The following is a 20,234-nucleotide window of genomic DNA, read 5'->3' as shown; positions in this document are numbered from 1 at the left end:
GTGCAAGGGAAAAGTGTTAGTAACACTCAAGTTTTATATTTTTAAGAGAGGCCTGCCAAGAGATCGATCACTCTTAGGAACTACCTCGCATGGTAAATCCTTCGAGCCACTATAGAAATCAGGTGAGAGTGAAAGTTGTAGCCTTGGGTATAGTTGTTCCTACAGTGTAACTTGTCAAAAGGACAAGTGGGCCCCACCAAAAGTTACAAGGCTCTTAAGTGAGTCACTACAGAATGAACTTATGTCCAAAGACATCGAAAATTACTAAACATCTTTAAGTAGTAGCCCACCTGTTCTATTGATTGAGGATATTTGTGATAAATTCAGTGCAAGAGCATAGATGATTTTGCTCCCAAGATACTCACCATACATATTTCCTTGAGTAGAAACATAGCTTTTTGAAAAGTCACTTGTGGCTTGATAAAAGTGATGACTCCCCCATCATAGGGATCATATATTTGTTATGCTCGTGCAAGACTTAGTATATCACATCCTTACCTGCCACAGCGGGATTCATAAGGTATGTAGTACCAAAGTCGAAGAAATATCAAGATGTGGGCTGAAATTATCGCAACTGGCCATTTGACCTTAGGGATAAAGAGTGTTTGAAGTGTTTTCATTTTAGTCAAGACCAAGTGCAAATTGAGTCGACTTCAGGCTTTGGAAAAACACCTAAAATACATTTATAGGAAAGGGTCATAAAAAGTCCAAGGATTGAGTTGATCTAGACCCATACTTATTTGTGCCTTTTTGAGGCAACATTCTTGTGTTTGTGTGCTTGCTTTGTTTTCTTGTCAAAAGAAACATCATAAAATCCAAAAATCCAAAACAAGTATTCATCCAACACAAACATTTTCAAAAACAAAGAGATCAAAAACAAAGAGCAACAACAAAAATATCAAACTATATGACCATTCTTCACATCTTGAGAAAGAAGAATCTTCATCAACACATCAACTTGAAGAGAAGGCCATTAATCTCAAAGGCTTTAATCAAAAGGAGGAAATTCTTCTATCTAAATAGACAAATCTGTCTCTCATAGAGCCTTCTTACGTCATATGCGTCTTTATCTTCAAGGAAAATCAAAAGAATTTGATCAAGAGTCATTGAACCGCAGAGCTTTTATGCAATATCGAGCTCTGAGTTATCACAAAAACAAAGGAGGCAAAATCAATCATGGTTTCTTTCCTGACATTTGTATCACATATAACATAGCTCGGGGAGAACCACCAACCCTTGAGAGGGAAGAAGAAGAGTCTATTCCTTATGTAACATGAAGCTTTTATTGAAGTTCGCTTTTCATCCATTATCATATTCAAATATCATCAATCCATTCCAACTCTCAAACTCATCAAGAGGCTTTTGTCCTAAAGTTCTATTTTCAACATTGCTTGAATCAAACACAAACACATCACTTTTTAGGGTGTCTCTACATCTAGAATAAACTCATCCTAAGAGGCATTTCTACACAGGTTAAAACTAGTCTATGAGTGAATCATCTCATTACTAGGTAGTTGAGTCTATAACACATCTCAGATCTCTCTTAACCTTATCACATCAAACTTTGTCAATCAAAACACAACAAGCAATTCAAGGAAGAACTTTGGTAACATCTACCTTTAGTGCTAGAGATCCACATGCAAAACACCACAACAAACATAAATCTCTCATTTCACCAACAACTCATCATCATTTTCACCCAACTTCAACAAAAACTTATAAACAAAATGGCTCAAACTCGATCTAGAACTAGACAAATGGAAATTGAAGAGGAAGAGGAGGAAAATATTAATGAATTCCAAGAAGCTCTTGGAGGAAATATAAATGATGAAAATCAAAGTACTCCTACTCCTGCAGCAATAGAAAGGGCACAACACAACCCTCTCTTCAATAGACTTTTTGACGAGATACTCAAGAGCAATGTTGATGCTCAATTTTTAAGACTTGCTCAAGAAGGGGCTAAACTACCCTCTGACTTTGATGTTGCACAACTAAGACAAGCATCAGAATGTCAAATTTGTAATGAGGATGAAAGAGGTAGAGAACACATCAGATACAACCTTCATCAAGGTAATCTCCCACCTCCTCCCACTCTGAATGACATAGAAATGTTGCGACAACAAGTTGAGAATCTCGCCCAACAACTTCATAGTGGTGTAAAAACCAATCAATTTTCACTCAATGACATTTGTCCCTATCCCTTTGATAGGAATATTCATATGCAACCTTTTCCACGAGGGTTTGAAACACCCAAGTTTGAAAAGTATAGAGGAAAAGGAGACCCTCGTGATCATGTTAGAGAATTCCATTCAGCTTGCCTCGAAGTGGCATACGAGGACACATACCTAATTCGACTTTTTCCCCAAAGTTTGGGAGAAACAACCACATCATGGTTTTCCCGACTACCAGGTGGCATTAGGACCTTCGAAGAGCTAGTCCAAAAGTTCCTGGCACATTACTCACACCACATTGAACGTGATATCACAATGGCTGATCTATGTAAAACTAAACAAAAACTAGGTGAGCTATTTTCAATCTTTCTGTAACGATGGTGTCAAATGTCTAGTAGACGTTCTCTTCAATTACCTGAATAATAAATAGTGGAAATATTTATTTCCAACTTAAATGATGAAATGGAATTTCACCTAGACATAAAGGACACAGACTCTTTCAATGACATGATCACCAAAGGCTTAAAATGTGAGCGGGCTCTCATCAAAAAAGGGCTTATCAAGATATATAATGAGCCAAAGGATGGCCCTTGCCCACGCTTCAATAGTGACAAGCCTAACTTTTGGAATAAAAACAAAAATGTCATCAACGATGGGGTTGTGGATGCAAGAACTATCAAAAGTGCACAACCTGTGGTTCAATTTGCAGGACAAAATCCCCCACCCAAGAATAACGCAGTTGCTCCTCCAAATCAAGGGCGTATTACATCTCAAGAGGAACCCAAACAGCGTCAACAAAATTTTAAACCAAAACGAACATACACTCCCTTAGGGGAACCCATCGAAACAGTGTTACATCAATTGGTTTCTCAAAATCTGGTTACCTTACCCAAAACATCAAATTATGAACCTCAAGTCAAACCTTCATGGTGGAGGGATACTGAACAATGTGATTTCCATCAAGGGAAAGGACATAAGACAAGCAATTGTCATAGATTTAAAGATCTTATTCAGGATCTTATTGATCAAGGTGAAATCAAAATCGAAGGACATGACCCAAAGACAACAAACAATGATCATCTCGTGTTTAAAAATCCACTTCCATCACATGATCAAAGGGGTCCTTCCACTTCAGGGAGAAACACAGATACTACCGATTATATGCAAGCCACGTATAATTACACTATGAATAATGTATACAATGTTGATGAACAAATTGCAACTATTACCATCAAAAATCTCAGCTCCACTTGCAATGTTGTTACACGTCGCGGCAAGATTACCATAAAACCAGCTCCACAAGGCACCCCATCTATCCTAAAACAGTATAACCTTGTGGACCAATTAGACAAAATGTCTGCATTGATATCTATATTAGATCTATTGCGCCTATCTCCATCCCATAAAACAATCTTGGATCACACTCTCCAAGAGGTGTCAGTCCCTGCAAACCTAAATACATATCAGTTCCAAGCCATGGTTGGAAATCTAAGGTCATCACCTTGTCTCACTTTCTTTGAAAGTGACAACACATCCTTCCAGCAACCTCATAACACCTCACTCCACATTGAAGGGTTTATCAACCAACACAGGATCAAGCAAGTCTTGATCGACAATGGAGCAAGCCTAAATATTTGTACTCTACAATTAGTCACAGCTTTGGGATATGCAATTGAATCAGTGGATCCCCGCAAGAAGATCACAATCAAAGCCTATGATGATGCAGAGCATTCATCCAAAGGAGTTGTTGTGCTACCAATCCGAGTGGGCCCTGTGGTGAAACACATCATCTATCAATTTCTAGACCTTCCTCTGCCATACAATTTGTTGTTGGGAAGACCTTGGATACATGCCATGCAAGCCGTTCCATCCACCTACCATCAATGTATCAAGTTCCCCCATAATGGTGTAGAGATCACAATCCTGGGAGATGCAAACCCCTTTGCATATTGTCATAATATCAGTCATCAACCAGAGATTACCGTTCCTAACAATAGAGAAGCCATCTCCTCCACATCATACATAAGTCCAGCCTCTCTTGCCAGTTCAAACACCACTATACCCAAGAAAGAGAAGCTCAAGATGAAAATCGCAAAGGAAGGTCCTGGGGAATACAATTTGAGCCTACTCTTTTGTGTGGGACAAATGCCTACCTCTCCTAGAACTTGCGGTAAACCTCAACGGTTACTTCAAAAACCACTAATCAAGCCAGCATGTACCTTGATGCCATTCACTCTTGGAAAGAGTCAAGAAGAAGAAACTAGAGATGAGAACTTAGTAAAATGGATCTATAAAGATCCTATCACCACAGAAATCCCACAAGCTAAGCTTCCCACAGATTAGTATGGCAAAGGCTTTCTCATTATGCAAAGAATGGGTTATGATGGTCAAAGTGCTTTGGGACCTTGCAAGCAAGGAAGACATGAACCACTGCAGCCAGAATTAAAGCCCAAGGATAATACAGGCTTAGGCTTTCAAAATGAGATCCTTCCTAAGCTTAGATTCAAAGGAAAACCCAGCCAACCTCTATATCAGCCTATTACAAAGAGGTCACCTTTAATTATAAAAGCAGCATCAAACACCATAGCAACTGCCCCGTTGAGGCTAAAAATCCTAGCAAAACCATCTACAACACCCATCATCCCACCAATCAAACCCACAATCCCATCAACCGCATCAACAACACCACTAGCACTATTAGAACCCCTAGCAGTATCGACAACACTGGCGATTCCAGCAGAAGCAGCAGAGTCAACACTACCCATACTCTCTGTATCAGATTCCTTGATCCCCATAATCCTTCCTACAGCACTGATTATTTCATCTACAAAGATACATCAACCGATCACACCTGCAGTGTTTAACTCAAAGGATATCCCAGTATGGTACAGTAACCGGTTACTGGAAAGTGACTCAGAAACTAACTCACATGAGTGGGAGTTCGATTCCATACAGCTTAATACTTCAGATGAGGAAGACACATCACCACCTCCACCTCACAAAGACATCCCTATTTACGGAGAAGCACAGATAAAGACCTCTTGGGTTCCTGAGTTGGAAACTTCTTCCATAGACCCTACGTCACATCCTACGCCTGATTCTGACAAGGAGAGTACCATCAACAACCTTCACCATAATGTCTTAACCCTCACTGATACATCTAACAAACTTAACCTTATCGATGAAGTAATGCTCAGTACCCATCCTGAACTCATCGAATGGAACCAACCTAATCCCCCATGCCATGACCACTTCCAAAATGATGAGGCGATCATTGACTTCTTGGAACTGCGGGATAACATACCAAGCGGGGATCACAAAGACGGATTCGCCATTGAACTTAATAGTGCAGCATACTTTGGGGTGGATGCCAAACCTTTTAGCTGCAAAAATATAACAAGAAAACATGGATCTTCCAGTGAAAACCACACTGTGGCACTGTTTGATCCCACAAAAGTAAAAAGAAAGAGCGTATCTAATGGTGAAAACCTCTCTGAGGCGCCTGAGGATGAAAGGTTTGACATCCTTCCCTCTAGTACACAGCAAGAATGATCAACAATTCTCATCGAAGAAACCAAAGAATACAACGTGGGGACTCTTGAAACTCCTCATCACATAAATCTGGCATCTCTTTTGACTTCAGAGGAACAACCCAAGTTTGTCGAATTCTTCCAGAAGCGTCAGATTAACTTTAAATGGTCATATGCAGACATGACTAGGCTTGATCCTGACTTAGTCATGAATCACCTCACCGTAGCAAAAGGAGCCAAACCTGTCAAGCAGAAGCTTCGCAAAATGCATCCTCAGATTGTAGTACTAGTCAAAGCAGAACTTAAGAAACTCTTGGATGTTGGTTTTATTAGACCAATTGATTATGCAGATTGGATATCTAATATTGTGCCTGTCGGCAAACCAAATGGGGGCATCTGTATCTATACTGACTTCAGAGATCTGAATGAGGCATGTCCTAAAGATGACTTCCCCTACCAAACATCGACATAATCGTAGACCTAACAGCAAGACATGCCATGCTTTCACTCATGGATGGCTTTTCAGGGTACAATCAGATAAAGACCGCACCAGAGGATCAACATAAGATGGCCTTCACATGTCCATGGGGAACATACTACTGGAATGTAATGCCTTTTGGTCTAAAGAATGCAGGAGCGACCTATCAAAGAGCAATGACCACCATCTTTCATGACATGATGTATACTATAATGGAAGATTATGTTGATGACGTATTAGCAAAATCACTAACAAGAGAAGGTCATCTGGAAATATTAGAGAAAATCTTTAACAAACTGGAACAATATCATGTTTGACTCAACCCAAAGAAATGTGTCTTTGGAGTAACCTCGGGGAAGCTTCTAGGATACATTGTCTCAAGCAAAGGCATTGAGGTCGATCCTGCAAAGGTCAAAGCAATCATGGACATGCCACCACCAAATAATATCAATCAGTTAAGGACATTACAAGGGCGCCTACAATCCATCTGAAGATTCATTGCACAACTGGCAGATAAGTGTCACCCATTTACACACCTGCTACACAAAAACATCCGCTTTCAGTGGGATGTCAGATGCCAGCAAGCATTCTAGATGCTTAAAGACTATCTCATGAATACACCATTGTTGATCCCACCAGATCCGAGCAGACCTCTATTACTTTATATTTCACCAACAAGTACAGCATTGGGTGTACTACTGTCACAGCATAATGCAAAAGGGAAAGAATGTGTTGTTTACTACATCTCTCGCACACTGGTTGGCTATGAACTCAATTACACACCTATTGAGTGAGCTTGCCTAGCAGTAATCTTGGCAACCACTAAACTGAGGCACTATCTGTTGACACATAAAGTACAGCTCATTGCAAAGATTGATCCACTCAAGTATTTACTCAGGAAAGCAGCATTGACAGGTCGCTTGGCCAAATGGGTGATGATTCTAAGTGAATTTGACATTGAGTATGTGGACCGTAAAGCTATCAAAGGACAAGTCATTGCAGATCAGTTGGCTGATGCACCACTCATAGGTGATCATCCTCTCATTTCCAATTTTCCAGATGAAGAGATATTCATAATCACAGCAGCACAACCATGGAAACTATACTTTGATGGTTCATACACTAGACATGGCTCGGGGGCAGGCATTTTGTTTATCACACCTCAAGGTGACAGCATCCCGAACAAATGACAATCACATTTCCATGCACAAACAACATAGCTGAATATGAGGCCTTGATCACAGGACTCAGACTAGCCCTACAATGGAAGTTACAAGAACTACAAGTATATGGCAACTCCCAACTGGTCATTCGACAAGCAACAGATGAATATCAAACCAAGGATGACAAACTCATACCGTACAAACAAATGGTGGACAAATTAAAGACACCATTCACTACTATAACCTTTGAGCAGATACCCAGAGATCAAAATCGAGCTGCTAATGGTATGGCTACTATCGCATCTCTTCTAGATCTTCCACAAAATTCAACACGCTACTAGTTCTTGGTTGAATAGCTTTGGATTCCCGCTTATGATATCCTCGAATCTGAGATGATATGTCGCCTTATCGGTTCTTAATCCCCATGGTACGGTGAGTTCTACACCTACCTCCACGATCACACACTTCCTCCTAACCAATCAAATAACCAACGTAAAACCTTCATTCGCCAAACCGCTCGATATACCATTATTGTTGAAACCCTATACCGACATAGTCTTGATGGTACTCTCCTTCGATGTCTGGAACAGGATGAGATAACAAAGGCCTTGGAAGAGGTACATGAAGGAATTTGTGGAACTTATGCAAGCGGTTCGTCACTAGCCAAGAAACTCTTGCGCACTGGATACTATTGGCCATCTATGGAAAAAGACTCCTATTACTTTGTCCGAAAATGCAAGAAATGTCAAGTTCATGGAGACCTGATACATGCACCAACACAGGAATTGCAACCGATCACAACACCATGGCCTTTTTGTCAATGGTGCCTTGACCTTGTGGGTAAAATTCATCCATCTTCATCCAACGGCCATAAATTCATCATTACCGCTACCAAATACTTCACAAAGTGGATTGAAGTTGTTCCACTTACCCAAGTTACTGGCAAGCAGATCGCCTCATTCATTCTTAATTACATCATCTACCGGTATGGTGTACCCATGTCCATCATCATAGATAACAGACTTCCATTCAAAAATCAAGATGTTCATGAGCTCTGTGAGAAATTTCATATCCAACACCGCTTTTCCACTCCCTATTACCCACAAGGAAATGGTTAGGCTGAAGCATCAAACAAAAACATATTGAGAATCCTAAAGAAGACAGTCAATGATGTCGGTCGTGATTGGCATGTTCAATTGAATCCAGCACTATGGGCATATCGAACTAGCATTCGAACCCCTACAGGCGCAACTCCCTACTCACTAGTCTATGGTGCGGAAGCTATCCTTCCTATTGAGGTCGAGATACCATCTCTACGGGTTTCCTTACATAATCTTATAGATGACGAAGCCTACAGAGTATCCTGTCTTCAGGACTTAGAGTTACTTGATGAGAAGCGACAAGCTGCATACAATCACCTCAAGGCCTATCAGCAGCGCATGAGCAGAAGCTATAATCATTGGGTTAGACCTCGTACATTTGAGGTAGGTGATCTTGTTCTTTGAGAAAATCCTCGTAACCAACCGAACCGAGAACATCAGGGAAAGTTTGAATCAAATTGGCTGGGTCCATATGTTATTACTGTCGTATTTGGGTTCGAGGCATATCAGTTGGCTACGTCCGAAGGAGAACCACTAGCAGATCCGATCAACAGCATGCACCTCAAACAATTTTATACATAAGCTGCACAGAGCATCAGGCTCCCATACATACCGGCAAAACACCAAAAACATTCAGATAAATGTCCTGAAGAAAATACAAAAACATCAAAAATAGTAAAGAAAAAATCATGCATCCAAACGGTGAACAACCACTCCGGTGGCACCTTGGGTAAGTGCGATGGTGAAAACCTGGTAAACAAGCGCCACTCGTAAAAGTTATGGCTCCATTGTCTTTCAGACTTGTTGCGATCACGTTCACTACATTCACTCATCCATCAGTCCAAACCATGGCTTGTTATCAATTTGCAATCTAGGATAAGTACCTCACATGTATGGCATCCCACTTTTCATAGTCATGTCTAAACTGGGGGCAATACCCTTAATCTAGCTTGATGGAAGTGGATACTACATTGTTTTGTGATTCACTGAGTTCTACATTGAAAACTATCTCACAAAACCCAAAAACATTCAAAATTGTCTCAAAAACTCCAAAAACATTGAAAACTATCTCACAAAATCCAAAAACATGATAAAACAATCCTCAAAATACCAAAAACATTCAAAACTATCTCACAAAATCCAAAAACATGATAAAATAAAAAACAATCAAAAACATGGCAACACCATGTACATACATTTTTCAAAGCAGATACCAAACAAACATTGTGAAATACCCCAACAATGACCACTTATCCAATCAACCAAACAATCAACATCAAACACGCAAACTATCTTCACAAGGATGCATCCTTCCTTACCAAAACAAAGACAAAATGACATTTTCTTTGACAAGAAAATTTTGTTTAAGCTATCAAATACTTGGTTGATTTGTGGGTTATTTATTCATATCAGGGTCCTATAGCATTGTTTGTGTGTCTTATGCGAATTATTCTAATGAAGTACTGGGGCATGTCCTAATGGTGTCTACGTGGGAAGTTCACTAAGCTACGTGATCTTATACGAAATACGGTCATAGATCACTACAGCTTGTTGACTACAGCATATACCTCGACCATATGAGCATGAACCATTATCGAGGATCCATATTCTTTATTCTTTATATATGTTGTTGCTTGCAGGTACAATGCTCCATCCCTAGTTCCTACTGCCTCATCCAGACTCGATAATGATTTATCTCTGACTATAGTATGAACTTGTCTCAGGATATGATCTGCAAAAGATCAAGGAGGACGTTCCAAGTCATGCATGAAAGGAGATAATCCTTGTCTGTTCCGCAAGCAATACTCAGGTCAACTTGATCCATTATATCAAGTTGCTTGTATTAACTTGCTATATCAAAAACCATGAAAGGAATACTCAGGTCATCTTGAATCATTATGTCAAGTTGCTTGCATTTTCTTACAACATTTTAAAAACTCAATGATGAAAATAAAGCACTATGGATCGTCATTCCATCTCATCTATTTATATTGCATTTCATTCCATATCGCCCATCCCTTTACTCATTCATTATTCATATGCATGGTTTTGTATGCAAGTGTGAACAAAGTTAATGTGAGCAGTTATGTGAAAATTGAGTTGGTCTTGGATACAATCGCAACAGAGTACTCTGATACATCATCAATACATCATGCAAAGTCTAAACAACCTTGCATTCATCTATCATGATCATATCATCATCATTACATTTAGTTGCATTTAGTACATTTCATATCATTTAGTTGTATAAAGTTACATATAGTTCATTATCATTTATTGACATTAGTCTTATTATCTCATTTCATCATTGCATAATCATGACATTTAGATTCATGTATATGATAAGATTGTCCTTATTTGCATTTACTATTATTAGCCATTACTATGCATTCATTTAGTATCATTTACAAACTAATCATTTATTCTCATTTAAACTTATTTACCATACATTTGTTTAAAAACCCATAGTTGCATGCGTTCATATATCTATTCATTAGTTAAGAGAATTCATTTATCCATTTAGTATATTTTTATACTCATTCATTTAAGTTCATTTAGGATTCGTTATAAAAATGCATTCATTCTACTTTTTAAAATTATTAAGGTGCAGTTACCCATAAATTGCATTATCATTATCACTTCATCATATTTTTCGCCATTTAGAAACATCCACCAAACCATTTGTTTCCACATAGGTTCATACATTATCCATATACGTCATTTAGAAATCATCATTTCAACATTTGTACTTTACATTTTGATACATTCATCTAACCAACATCTAGATGCATTTACATATATAAATCAGTCATTTAACGCATTATATCATAAACTCATTGCATATCATTATCTCATTGTCTCATCAAAATCCAAAGCACCATCATAATCATCATTTTATTATGCATACATAATCATCATGGCATTACATACATAAGGCATTACATCACCAACACATCATGCACACATATATAAACCTGCATATACATCATTAGCATCACATTAATAAAACATGCGTATAAACATCATTAAGGCATAAATCATCATGCAAACATGTGTATAGGACTCATCTCATAAACACATACATATATCAAGTACAAAGTATCCATCTAAGCATAAAATCATAAAATCATCATCCTGCATAAGCATTCATACATGTCATCAAAATGCATATCATCACAAAAATATGGGATCTCCTCATATATCATATCATATCGCCACAAATATACATGTATCAGAGTACAATGATGTCCAAAATATCGACTACCAAGAGCCATCCAAGACATAGTCCAAAATAACAATGATAAAATACATGCATACAAAATGCTCTCTCAAATGCCACTCTGACCAGATGCTGCACCACCATCTCCACTTGCTCCCCCACTAGTCCCCGCCCCACCTAATTTATCTCTCTGTGGAGGACCCATCACACCACCACTGCTCTGCATCCTCTGAGACCACTCTGATCTCACCCATCGCATCTAAGTACTCGCTGACTAGCTGACACCGCCTGCTCATATAACCCCCACCAATAATCTATCTCCTCTTGTGCTCGTTGCATCTCCCCCATCGCATCCCCAGTAGGACCCCGTGCTCCCACTATTGCTCCCACCCGTACTCTCTCCTGCAACGCCGCAAATCTCTCCATGGCCTCATCCCTCTCCCGCAGCACCACAGCAAGCTCTGACTCTCGCGCAAATAGCTGCACATCTCTAGCTGCCACCTCTGCCTGCAAATCCTCTACGCTAGTCTGCAAATATCCTATCATATGATCCCGCAGATCTCCACCTGTAGCTATATCCATAGGTGCCTCCCTAGTGGCTCCCTCTCCCGTGGCTCCTTCCTCTGTCTCCATAGGTGTTTGTCCCTCACCTGCATCCCTACCACCTAATCTCATACCTCCCTGCATCAAAGGTCCCTGAGATAGCCGCAATGGCTGCCCACCTCTCCCTCTCCGCTGTAATTGCCCACCTCCTCCACCCCCACCTCCTCCAAACCGCCCACCCCCTCCTCCTCCTCCCCCATCCCCACCACCACCATCCCCTCTCCCCCGTCCACCTACTACTCTGCGACCTCCTCTCCTCCTCCGTCTCTATCCCCTCTCCTCCTCAAAATCTGGAGTCGGCTCTGTCGGATCTGATATCCGAGGAATCAGATGAGCCGCAATATACTGCGTATACTCCTCTGACACCCCAGCATCCACCATCCTCGGCCTCATATGCCACGGTCTCGCCTGTAGTGTGTGAAACTCTGCTAATGCCTGATCATACGATAATATTGGCCCCCATAAATACCTCTCTTGGACCACCCGTGCATACTCTCCTGAACCACTAGGCAATCCTTGTCGCCACCCAAATTGTCTCAACACTCTATCTGGCAACTGTCTCTCCACATTGTAGGTTGTCCTACCAATGAGGTATCGAGTCATAAAAACATACGGCAAGGCCTTCGCATCATCCTCCCAGGGATCACACTCGATGTACGGCCTCCAAATCACTGTATCCAAGTCATCCAATGCCCGCCACCACCACTCTAACTTCCTCAGGTGGGGCTGACTCATCATCCCTCCATACATGTATACATAGGACTGATCCAAGGCTCGGAATCTCAAACTGACTGGTCAGGTAACCAGTAAGTGCTCCCACGCCCAAATGTGCAGCAGAGTGATCCCCACTCCCAAGGAGCCCATCCCTCAATATGCTACCTCATGTAGCTCTCGATATAAGTGCGATAGCACGCACGGTCCCCATGCAAACCAGGCCCCTCTATGATCATCAGCTCGATCACCTGACCCCAACCAACGGCAAGTCCATGCGATCGTCTATCTGGACACAGCAGTCCCCCAACAATACTTGATAGCACTGCTGGTAACAGCTCATACAAGGCTGCTATGTCCTCCCAGGCTATCGACCCATCATCAATATACACATCCTCCTCAAAAAATCTCTGCACTGCTAGGGTCCCCCACGCTCGGTCATAACTCACCAGCGCTCCTTGGATAGGAATGTGTAGGATGCGCCATACATCCTTCAGAGTCACTGTCATCTCTCCCTGCGCTAAGTGAAACGTACATGTCTCACTATGCCACCGCTCTGCCAATGTTGTAATCAAACCGTAATTCATCTTAATCATGGGCATATACATCACATCATACAGGTCTATTGCTGCAATGCAATCCACCTCGGCCTCTGTCAACCGATCGTGCAACACTTGTGTGGCGGGATGCCTCTCGCGCAACTGTAAAACGCGAAGATCCTCCTACACAAGTGCATCAACCATCATCATCAATTGTTTTGTTTCAAACTTTCTTAAGTTTAAACCTAGACTATCAACTGATACTTTGATCAAGTATCTTCGGGTCTCAACTGGTAAGCAATCATGGCACACCTAGACTTCAACAGGCATTTATCCTAATGACCTAAGTCTCATCAGGGCTGCTATGGTTCAAAACAACTCTCACCTCACATCTTCATCCATCCATCATTGGCATTTGGAGATTCTTGTTCACACACCCTGGGGCATCTATTTTCCTACACAAAAGCGCTATTTTGCATTCAACAGCGCTACAAGATTGACCAAAGCGCTAACTCAACTATCCATTAGTGCTAAAACATCAATAGCGCTACATTGACTCTACCATAGCGCTACTTCACCTCAACAACGCTAATTCAACTACTCAATAGCGCTAACAAAGCAAAAGTGTTATTCTAAATACACACAAGCGCTACCTCGCAACAAAAGCGCTCAATTGACCAAGCAATAGCGCTAAAATCCCAACGCTAAAACAACTATACAATAGCACTAAAACCGTTATACAATAGCGCTATAGTGGCACAATAGCGCTAATTTAGTTGACAACGACGCTAAAACACAGTTTTAGCGCTATTGTCTTGACTCAACTTAGACCTAGCTAAAAACATATCAAAAATGCACAAAAATCAAAAATTCAAATTCACATACCGCTGATCTGTAGTCATCTAGCCGCTGGAATCGACGGACTCGCTCTAATCGATGCTCTGCTATGGGAACTGGCATCCTAACTGCTGCTTGCTCTTCCAAAAAATCATTATCAGAGCTAAGATTTCACTACGGACGCGAATGCAAATGAGCTTGTTTTCACCCCTTTCACCCCATATAAACCCTTCGTCGTAACCCTAATTTTCCCCCGCTCACCGCTGTGGTCCCTGTGAACTTTCCGAGCCTCCCATTTCTCCATTTTGTCTTCGATTTCTTATATTTTTTCACCAGTATTGCTAACTTCTCTTCTACCACCCTACCAATTTTCATTCTTTTTCGAAAGATCGCCCGGTTTTTCAAAATTTTCGGCCCATCTCTCGAAGGGGCATACCACCCATTAAATTAACATTTTATGGGGCATTTCTTCACACCTATTTTTCTTTCTTTGAAACGACGCGATAAACCGCACCGTCTCAAAGAGGGGCAAATGTAGTCATATAAATCTGTCCATTTTAATTAAATGAATATTTCATATTTATTTGATTAAAAACCCACTAGCCATCAGTTAATTAAATTAATATTTAATTAATTCATCTTCAAAATATTCTCCTATTAATTAAATAAATTATTCAATTTATTTTAATTAATTCATTAAACCAAATTCACAATCAATTAAATGAATAAATCCTATTTATTCAATTTAACCCCCTTTCCTCTTTTAAATAAATTAAATAAAACATTTTATTTAAATCATTTATCCCTTCACTTGCATTTTCTTACAAATGCAACTTACGCCTATTTATTGAAATAAATGAATTTTATTTTAATAAAAATCCTATTTTCCCTCACCCACCAAACCCACTTGCAATTTTAACCCCCTTCTAGATTCTTCCAACCCCTTCCTAATTAGCCTAATCTATCCCCTAATTATTGTCACATTCCTAAGCAACTTGAAGTCACTTCTCAAAGACTCCAAAGTCTTTGAAAAGCATTTATTGCTTTGTGTGTTCAAAAAATTAACCCCTAAAGTCTTTCAAACCACTAATGGCTCTTACATGACCATTTATGGTTAATTCCACTTGCACCCATAGTTAGGGACTTTGACCCATAACTTAACCCTCATATGACTCATGTGTCTCCTCAAGCATTTATTGTTTTGACCATGGTTATCTCTTTTACCTTTGCACAAGAGTTTATCCATTGGATAAAAGCTTTATTCTTTGAATAAAGAATTTATTCACTCAACCCAACCTTGACCTTAACTCCCAAGTTAACCTTCAAGTCATGTCAAACATTTAATGTTTATTCCTTCCCCTCTCAACCTATCTCATATTGACACTTGTCATCCTAGGATTGGGTTGAAAGCCATCACATGGAATGAATATCATTCAATCCTGACCCTTGTTGAGATTACTCGATCTTAGCCATCCATTGCTCCATTTTTCCTATAAATAGAGCCCATTTCTTCATAATCCAGATCCTAATAACTTGTATGCATTTAATCTATAGTGAATTTTAGAGAAAGCATTTAGCATAAATCACATATATTGTCATTTTGGATTAAAATAAATCTTAGTTCATTTCACAATATATCTAATTAGTTTGTTTTACACTTGCATAGCATTTAGAGTAATTATCTACAATCTTAAACCTCCATAAGCATCCATAGTGCAAAAAGCTGCTGAGAGCTACACCAATTTGGAACTTGGAGAGGAGAGGAACAAAGGAGAAAGAGCTAAGAGCATGTTAGAAGGCATTTGGAGATGTCTTGTGATATTTGTTGCCCTAGTTAAATACTTTAGCATGTTTTTAGTGTCTTTTTTGATATGTCTACTTAGATTAATTTTTGGTTGAATAACACTAACTTTGATCCTTGTTTCTTGTTGTTTTTGTGTGTTATTCCACCACATGTTTTAATCTAACACTTGTCTATTTCGCAGTGCATCAGATAGTTACAACCCAAAAAAAGGTATGAGATAGAGGAAAGGCAATGAGGATGGGTGGGGGGCCAATTATAGATTGTCAATTACATATCCTCCCTGCCTTGAAAGGTTTTGAATCTCCTGATTCACAAGAGTCAAATCTTGTAAATTTCTAACCATGGTGTTCCCTTTCACCAAATTATATATTTTTGCAAATCGTCATATTTTTTCTTCTTTTGTTTCCAACCTCTTGTTAGGACAAAGATCCTCTTCCTTTGTTGATTTGTTCCTTTTCTCTTTTTTGAACACCTTACAGGCTTAATAGACCCCTTCCACTAAAGATCAACATTTGTATTTGCGTCACTACTACTAGTTGTTACTACACCATGATTGATGAGATTTCTACTCTCCCCCTCAATCATTCTTGTTCTCTCCTTATAGAAGTGTTGATCTTCTACTCCTTTTTCCTCGCTAATGGGACTCTCTAAACATTCTTATAGTCATTTCTGACAACTTGTGTTCTCTAAAAATATTAAATCTTCATAACATATGGAGCTCCCAAAGACCTCTGTCTCTATTGTAGTTTCCTCTCCACCATTGACTGCTTCCACTACAACAACATTTTGGACCTCCTCTTGTGATAAGTTGCATTCCTTCTCATTGCAATCTTCTTCTCATTTTGCATTGTAATTTTCAATGCCTTCCGCTTCACATATGAAGGTCCCAAAGACCTTTGTCTCTGTTGCAACTTCCTCTCCAACATAAACTACTTTCACTACTACAACAATTTGGGCCTCCTCTTATGATAGGCTGCATTTTTTCTCATTTTAGTCTTCCAACTCTTCTCTTTTTGCATCATAATCTTCAATGCCTTCCCATTCTCTAGGGTAACACAACTGAACAACTCCATAAAACTCATCTATCTCTTCACGTGTATCCCATTCACATATCTCTTTATCTTCATTCCATTCATCTATTTGTGCTCTTTGCACCTCTTGGAGGACCACATTTTAGGGTCTTCTATCCACTAATATTTTTTAAAACTCTTCAATATATTTCATCTTTCCTTGTTCTAATAATTCCACTCTTTGGCTAATTCTTAACTCAATGGCTTTCCTCTTTGAAAATGGCTCTCATTCATAAGGCGAGTATTGATCTTCACCATTCGTTTTCAGTTTTCACCTTCTCATAATTCTTGAACACTTTTGCAATCGATTGTTGGAGTTTTGCCATTGATGAAGGAGAATGTTGTATAGGCCACCGGTTGTCATTGATGTCAACATACTTTTGTTGACTTCTACTGTTGTTGCTTTGGTTTTTCGATGACTCTACCCATCATGTTTTGCTTCGCGTTACTCCACAGTTATAGATATGGGTTTGCGGTTGGGTAGTATACTCATGAATATTAGATGTACCTATATTCCAGTTTGTATGTGTTATGGATCTTCGGAAGGTGAGATACATGGTTCAATAGTTCAGTCTATCAGTTACTTTGTTCCTCTAGAACAAAACAATTTGCCTGGGCATCCACATTTCATAAGTTGATTGTTTTTTATCTTGCAGTTTTGGGACATGATTAAGCATTGTGGATTGCGTGTGTATTCCAGTTAACATTAACTTTTGTTATATCTATGGCCGACCTATGTGGTAACGTGTAATGTGTTTTCTTTGTAAGGTATTTATGGCTGACTTGAGATATGGATTGGTGTGTGTGTGTGTGTGTGTGTGTGTGTGTGTGTGTGATTGATGTATTCCTTTGATGGGATATATAGAGATATAGAAAACCATAGAAATAGGGAGAGATACAAATATAGAAGTGTGGCATAGTGATCAAATATGATATGTGATTGAAGCAGATAACTAAAGAGCGAATGAAGTGTGTAAAGTCTGTCTACTGAGTTAATTGGAACTATATTCCATGCACATGTGAGATGCAACTATAGCAATTCATTTTATTTACTTGTTCTCTTTTGGGCAGTAAGCCCTTTGACAATGAGCCCTCATCTTTTGGCAGTGAGCCTTGCCGTGAGCATTTGTAATATTTTATAAATAGTTATATTATATTGAGAGTTAACCTCCGTGGTTTTTCCCTAATGGGATTCCACGCAACAATCTGGTGTTCTCTTGTGTATGTTGTTGTGGATGGTATCTCAACTTTTTAATCACTCGTTTCTTTTTGTTGCATGCTAATTGATGAGAATTTAAAAATAATAATAAGATTGTTGTTTGGGATTTAGGGAATACTAATTCAACCCCACGCCCCCTACACTCAATATTCTAGCTATTCAACATAGATTTTGTTTCTTTGGCCTCATAATCTTACAACATGCACCATAACTCCTCCAGCTCAGACTCTAATTGTTGAAACTCCTTTTGTTGATCCTTTGTTAGCTTATGCCTCTACCTTTGCCTTATCTTTTCCTCTGACTTGGTTATCCTCTTTCTCATATTATAATAGAACTCCATATCTAGACCCATAACCAATATCCACAACCATACAATATAGCCACAACTCTTTCCTCATCTTGCCCATCACATCAACATATTTGTGCTCAAATTAGCCACAGCCATTGGAAGATTGCAAAATATTAACATAACACATTGAACCTTTGCTATTATAAGTCCTCTCCTAACTAATATAATTCCTCTCAAAAGCTTCCATCCCCAACATCTTAAAATGCTCTGATACCAAAACTGAAGCAGAGAGAACTTCAAGACTCCTCTACCCTTGACCCTCAAATGGGCTGCAACATAACTCACAAACACAAATCCTAGGAATAAACTCTGCCTCTGACAATGAAAACAATATGGAATACTTTGTCCATCGTAAGAAAAAAACAAGCTATACTAAAATACAGAAGAAAACTCAAATCTGCAAAGAAAAAAAGAAATATAAGGAAAATTTTGTCATATCATTCCAAAATGAATCATATTGTTCCTTCATATCAGCAAATTAAAGATTACACAACAAAAACATCGAAACAAAGATTTTTACCACACTAAACAAAGAAACTTTTCCCTGCCAAATAAAAACCGACTCCCCTCCTTTAAAAGAGAGGAAAAGTCACATGTAGTTCTCTTTACAATGTCTCTCCAACGGACATACATATGATTTCCCAATTTAGTAAACCTATACCATTACACTTCCATCCATGTATATCAAGATCTCAAATTAAACCTCACTACTATTACTATTCCTAATTCGATGCGAACATCCCAAAACCCTTTACAATTAACTCTTAACTCAATCTCAACACCATTGTTAAATTAAACGATAGTTGTCTTATTCAAATATAATAAGTATTCTTCTCCAGTACATAACTGTAGTGGAAAAACAAATGAGTAGTTACATCATTCTAATTATAATTGCTAGATTAAAAAGTTATAAATAGACCCAACCACGTAGGGTTTTATCCTTCTAGTTCAACAATATCAAACAGCATCCTTTATGCACATGTTGTATGGTTTGGTACCATCAGACTGCCATTAATCATACCTTTGGTGCACTTAAAGATATCATTTACACCATGATGTTGCATCTTTGCAACCCTTCATAGTGAAGCTATTAGTGACGGTGTGAAGATGATGTTATGAAATGATAATCTTATTTCTGGAATTCTACATCTTAGACTAATTTAAGAATTTCCCTCTACATGATAATCTATATCTATTAACTTGCTTTATAATTATTTTATTTCATTTAACACCTTCGTGGTTTCATATATGGCACGGTGGTTGTCTTGATCTCCATGGCAGTTTTGTTTGTTTCAAACCAAAAATAAGAGTAACAATAGGAAATGGTGTCTTAATGCCTTTATTAGGATGGTGTCACTTCAAGTTCTTTGTTATGTGGGATCTCTTCATCCACTTAATAACTTATGAGTTCATCCCTTTGCATAAAAATGTCATCGAAGG

The sequence above is a fragment of the Cryptomeria japonica genome, chromosome 5, assembly GCF_030272615.1.
Source record: "Cryptomeria japonica chromosome 5, Sugi_1.0, whole genome shotgun sequence".
Lineage (NCBI taxonomy): Eukaryota > Viridiplantae > Streptophyta > Pinopsida > Cupressales > Cupressaceae > Cryptomeria > Cryptomeria japonica.
This window is presented reverse-complemented; position numbering follows the sequence as displayed.